The following is a 6,543-nucleotide window of genomic DNA, read 5'->3' on the forward strand; positions in this document are numbered from 1 at the left end:
GTTTTCAGATTAAGATGTTTACTCATTTTCTGAATTAAAAAAGGATGTGAGAGTGAATTTAATTAAGGTGGTTCCCCTAGAAATTATGTCTAAATTTCAAGAAATGTCTTTTACCTGCTTTCTGACAGCAAATTCATATTAGAATACCGTGGAAAGTAGTGCTTATGACAAATTTAGGTTTTTATTGCGCAATCTGGCACTTTTTTCCAATTAACCGCAAATATAAATGCGTAGCAACGCCCATAGCAACCATTTTCGCATTTTTAGAGAGCTTTCTTAGCCCTGCGTCGAGGTTTATTTCTTTGCAATAGCTAGATAATACTTTAGGGCCTCCTAAGACAATATATGACAGTTCTGAATATTAAATGTGGTGTTCCACACGCAGTTAGAGAGCTGTCTTAACGATGCATCCTCCGAAGTGAACTCGTCAGGGTTTACTTATCATCTAGGTATTTGCTGCTTTACAGGTCAAAATAGTGCTGCCGTACACCACCTTTGGTCGATGCACAAGTCAAGAATGTCCATAAAATAATCTTTAAACAGTTTTTTTGCCGTTTAAGTTCGGAATCTACGCGAAACAAGAATTCTCAAGATCGAAGTACACACACTTTACAATTTCTTTTGTAGATGCAGAAATCGATTTTCAAATTGTAGTCTTGTCTTTCAGTTCTTTTGTCGAGAGATTGCCTGCTTCACCCTGTTTTAGCTTTTCTTTCGTCCAAAAAATACTGCATCAGTTCTCTGGAAGGCGAGTTAGCCTTGCGAAAATGCGCTTCACTCAATCCATACACATGCCCCCTGAGAAACATATGCGATCAAAAAAGCGCTTGAAATAAAGCATGTTATTCAGTTATTTGGTTAGGCGTCGCGCATCAAAATGTCATATTTTGCCTGTAATTTTTCTAGCAACGGATAACCACGGAAACCAATTAATGAAATTTTTGACTTAATTTTGGCGTACTGTCACATACTATGATATACTCATCATGTATCTTCAGAAAAGACAACATTACCATTTAGAAATACAACTTCTCGTAATGCAACAGCTTACGTCAAGGATTTGTATAAATACAAAATGTATAAGTTTTCATTAAAAAAATTAATTATATGCTTTTCATCATGTTTATAGGATGGGCGGATCTGGATAATTTTCTTAGTAGGTCATGACGCTGCGCAGCATCTTATCCTACTAACAAGCTTGCAATAAGCTTAAACGGGAACAAAAAACGACCTCGTATGCAGATGTTTAAGGTGTTTTAGACCTTGATAACAGAAATGAAACATTCTCATAAACACCGCAGCTCCGCATAAACACTTCAAATAGAAAAAAAATAACAACTTAAATGTATTTCGTTAGTATAAATTATTTTAAGACAGTTTCGCCCAATGTCAGTGCTCGTCTGTATGCCTAGGACAAACGAAAAATATATTATTAATCATTAAACCTGACATAAACAGTCATACTGCCGCTCTAAAAACCAGGTACTGTCGGCTGGAGTCAGGCCGAGCTCGGAATAAGAAAATTAAATTTTATTTATAGAAAGAGATTATTGTTAAAGTGGAAGTAAAGTTATTTTCACGCAGTTATTTTGCACGCACAGGAATTGTCATTGCAGCTATCTGTTTTGTCAGATTATCGCAAAAACAAATGTACTGTATACAACTACTGTAAGAAGGTAAATGAAAAAAACTAAAAAGAAGAAATGGATTTATAACGTTATCATCACCTTCATCACCACCACGTAAAATTTAAGCATTGGAGAAAGCTTAGAAAGAAAAAAAGACTTGCTCCTTGACCCGGGGAACTATTTTGAAGTCAAGCAGGTTTGTGAAGGGGGAGGGGGAGAGAGATATATTGAGTATAAAACTTATTACAGAAAGCAGTTTCTTAGGCATGGATTTGTACAAAAATTATATTTTATTATTTTAAACTTTATTTAAATAAAGGAAGAAACAATATTATTTATTTTATTTCTTGTTTATTTTACCTTTTAATAATTAATTTAAAAATTTTACTTAAAATCCAATCTCCTGTTTTTAACAACAAACTTATTGATGACTGATGATATGTAACAAAGTGTATATGTAACAAAGCTAAGCCATTCAACCTATCTGCCACCATTGTACTGCGATTGTAGTTCTTAAGCCTTTATTGCAGAGAAAGAGCGTTCACATTCGCAGGATGTCACTGGCAATGTATTTTTAACGCTACAGTCAAATTGTCAAATTGTAACGATGGAATTGCTGTAAGAATGTCTGAAATATTGTCAGGATAACTATCCTGCATCTCCCCGTACTTACGCCAGAGATCTAGCTCAGCATCAAGAGCTAAAAAGTGCCCTATATATAAGTAAACTAAAAATGCATCAACAAAAGTAACTGAACAAGCAAGACAACAATTTGAGATGAACTTCGCACATTTTAAAACAACAAAGATTATTCATAGTCTTTTTTAAGACAATATTTAGCTGCATAATTAGTAGTCATAGTAACAAAAACGCATAGCTATCAATATAGAAAGGGTTGCGGAGCGTAGGACAGGGTCCCCTATGTTCATTTCTAGGAACATTCTTAAGTGGCCCTTTATTGCAACTTTAAATAATAATAAGAAAAAGTTTAAATAAAAACAGCGGAAACAGCCAGTTGTTACCTTGCCCAGTTAAAAACCAAAGAGCTATTATTTGTAAGCAAGTTTTCGTGACAGTAGGGTATAAAGCTCATATACCAAACTGAACAAAAACTTCAAAAGAATAGCACTGGAGTTAAAGGGGAACTTAACCCAAAATTTTTTTTTGATATTTTATTTAACTAATCCATAAAATCATGAAAATATATAACTTTGTTCCTGAATGTTGTGTTTTCTTTGTGAACTAGCTGTTGTTTCGCCTCCAAGAATTGTCACTTTTTTGCGCAGCGCGTTTTGTTTACAGGAACACTGGAGTAACTTTCCAAGGTAAAATAAACCAAATTTAATTAAGCAAAAAATAATATCTTTTCGAAAATATATTTTCTTCAGCTCTCTTTTTCCTCTAAAGTTTCTTTACTGCTAAAAATTTTTCTAAACTTTTTAAAACTGCTCGTGTTGTTACGACAGTCTAATTTGGGTTTTTTTGTATTGTGTTCCATCACTCAAGCGCATATTCGGAATAAACATATATGACTTATTGTGAGATATGTCAGGGGGTTATATGAAAATGTCGATCGGTTGTAAGGCTGTTAATGGATATTCCAGCATTACCGACACGCTCTAGTGCCTTAATCATCCCAGCTTTTTCCATCCGCGATGAATATTCCACTTCTCCCACATGGATCACATGAAAAGCCAAAATTTCTCCAGATTCCAAATTCATAAGGGTGTATGTACCGTACTTCGGGTTATAACCCAGTGAATCACATCTCCCGTCGCCTATCAAATCAAGTTTACCCTCAACATTAAGACAGCTTTGAAAACGAAGTTCCCTGTGTAATGTGTACACTTTATGGACAGCCGGAAAAAGAAAATGTTTTTGGATTCGATAAAATGCGACTTTTGAAATAAACTTTATCTTGAAAATTTCCATAAATTCCTTGATTCGCTGGTAAGTATTGCCTGTAAATAATGTATCTGCTGACACGAGTAAATTTCCATGAGGTTGTCGCCGAATAAAAGGTTGCGAGCACCACTTGTGAGTGTGGCCAGGTGAGCATATCATATGTAAGATCAGCTGTGTCCCAACGATTATGCCGTTGGAAATGCTTACCGCTTTCATGCATGTGAAACAGCGCAGAGTGAAAGTATGCAAGACCAATGTACAATAAAGTTGCTTGATTTGTAGTCACCAGTGAGTTCCCCAGAATCACTTTTCAACACTATCATCACTTTCACTCTCCGTATAGATCTTTCACTTCATCGTATAGATCTTAAAACGCTGATCAATAAAATGTATAAGATTATGTACATTTGATAAACGGTTGCAGAGATATTAGGGTTTGAAGGTTTTTTGATGACGTCACCAGTCCGTCCATTCCGAAACAGATTCTGGGACCCAGGCTTGGGAAAATTACCCAAATTGGTCCTAGGTCAGTGACGTCACCATTCCGTCTCCAAGTTATTAGGCCTCAAAGCTTTAAGTGCACTGTAATGGTTTCATTAATTTAATATAGGATACTAGTCGATAAAGACCCGTGGAAAAATCCACTTAGGCAATAGGACATTAAAAAAGTTGGTTGTTTGCAAATCCAAAAAAAAATTGGCGAAATTTAGTTTATTCGTTGCCTGTAACGTTTAGAAGTTGAAACGCTGATCAAAATAATGTATAGGATCATATCTTTTCTACGTACGTCTAAGGACATATAAGGGTTTAAAAATTTTGATGATGTCAGCAATGGCCCGTTACCTTCATCGTATAGACCTTGAAACGATGATCAAGAAAATCTATAGGATCATGTACTTTTGACAAACGATTGCAGAGATATTGGGGTTTAGAGGTTTTTTGATGACGTCATCAACCCGTCCATTCCGAAACGGATTGGGGAGCCAGGTTTTGAAAAATTACCTAAATTGGTCGTAGGTGCTCCGTAGTTACCTACGCAGTGAAAAATCATTGACGTCACCACCTCGTTTCCAAGTTATTTGGCCTCAAAATTTTAGGTGCACTGTAATGGCTTTATTAATTTAATATAAGATATTGACGTTAAAGTCTTATTAACGTCGCGCCGTAACGTCAGAAAACTTAACATATTAGACATAAGTTTTTCGGCGACATCAAAGGAAAATGACGATATCCACTTTGCCTGTTACGGACAGACACAATCTCTGTATTATTATAAGAGACTAGTCGATAAAGCCCGTGAAAAATCCACTGAGGCAGGATAAAAATGAAAAAGAAGCGTCATTTGAATTTTGATGACATCAGCCACCCATCCACAAAATAAAATTAAAACCTTCTTTTCACGTTGCCTCTATTGTGTAGAGCCTAAACTGCTGATCAAGAAAATGTATACGATCGTGTGGTTTTTTGATAAGCGGTTAATAAAATATAAGGGTTTAAAAATTTTGCTGACGTCAGCATTGCCCGACAAAACCCAAAGATTTTTCTTAGAAAGTAGTATACCTGTTGCCTTTATCGTATAGATCTTGAAAAGCTGATTAAGAAAATGTATAGGATCATGTACTTTTGACAAACGATTGCAGAGATATTGGGGTTTAGAGGTTTTTTGATGACGTCATCAACCCGTCCATTCCGAAACGGATTGGGGAGCCAGGTTTTGAAAAATTACCTAAATTGGTCGTAGGTGCTCCGTAGTTACCTACGCAGTGAAAAATCATTGACGTCACCACCTCGTTTCCAAGTTATTTGGCCTCAAAATTTTAGGTGCACTGTAATGGCTTTATTAATTTAATATAAGATATTGACGTTAAAGTCTTATTAACGTCGCGCCGTAACGTCAGAAAACTTAACATATTAGACATAAGTTTTTCGGCGACATCAAAGGAAAATGACGATATCCACTTTGCCTGTTACGGACAGACACAATCTCTGTATTATTATAAGAGACTAGTCGATAAAGCCCGTGAAAAATCCACTGAGGCAGGATAAAAATGAAAAAGAAGCGTCATTTGAATTTTGATGACATCAGCCACCCATCCACAAAATAAAATTAAAACCTTCTTTTCACGTTGCCTCTATTGTGTAGAGCCTAAACTGCTGATCAAGAAAATGTATACGATCGTGTGGTTTTTTGATAAGCGGTTAATAAAATATAAGGGTTTAAAAATTTTGCTGACGTCAGCATTGCCCGACAAAACCCAAAGATTTTTCTTAGAAAGTAGTATACCTGTTGCCTTTATCGTATAGATCTTGAAAAGCTGATTAAGAAAATGTATAGGATCATGTACTTTTGACAAACGGTTGCAGAAATAATAAGGTTTGAAACTTTTTTGATGACGTCATTAACCAGTCCATTCCGAAACGGATTTGGCGACCCAGGTTTAGGAAACTTGCCTAAAATGGTCCTAGGAGGTCCCTTGTTACTCACGTGGTGAAAAAATCATTGACGTCACCACCTCGTTTCCAAGTTAATATTGGCCTTAAAGTTTTAAGTGCACTGTAATGGCTTCATTAATTTAATATAAGATATTGATGTTAAAGTAGTGATATTGACGTCGCGCCGTAACGTCATAAAATTTAACATTTGAGACATTTTTTTCGGCGACATCAAAGGAAAATGACGATATCCACTATGACCGTCACATACACCTCGTATTATTATATTAGAAGATGATGTTACTACGAAAATTATCCTTTAACTTGTTAAACATCTTTTAATTATTTCTTTTATTACATTTGAATACTTTTATTTCATGTAAAATGATGTTTCTAATCTATCAACAATAGAGTAAACTTTTTGTGAGACCAACGAAACCACACTAATAAATAATAGATAAATTGTAAAGACAGTTTGTGGGCTATTTTACGGGTTCAACTTTCGCTGTTTTTCTATTCAGTATCTATAGCGGATACTTCCATGGGACTAAGTACTAGTATCTTAATATCTTAAAAT

General features: G+C 35.4%; 2 protein-coding genes across 3 annotated transcripts in view; both read left to right on the forward strand.

Annotated features, from left to right (window-relative positions):
• The window catches only part of LOC130645511 (uncharacterized), a 63,307-nt gene that overhangs the window by 14,878 nt on the left and 41,886 nt on the right, over nt 1-6,543 (forward strand). The gene's annotated exons all lie outside the window — the stretch shown is intronic.
• LOC130645517 (D-2-hydroxyglutarate dehydrogenase, mitochondrial-like) overlaps nt 1-6,543 on the forward strand; it is a 90,154-nt gene that overhangs the window by 1,990 nt on the left and 81,621 nt on the right. The gene's annotated exons all lie outside the window — the stretch shown is intronic.

The sequence above is a fragment of the Hydractinia symbiolongicarpus genome, chromosome 5, assembly GCF_029227915.1.
Source record: "Hydractinia symbiolongicarpus strain clone_291-10 chromosome 5, HSymV2.1, whole genome shotgun sequence".
Lineage (NCBI taxonomy): Eukaryota > Metazoa > Cnidaria > Hydrozoa > Anthoathecata > Hydractiniidae > Hydractinia > Hydractinia symbiolongicarpus.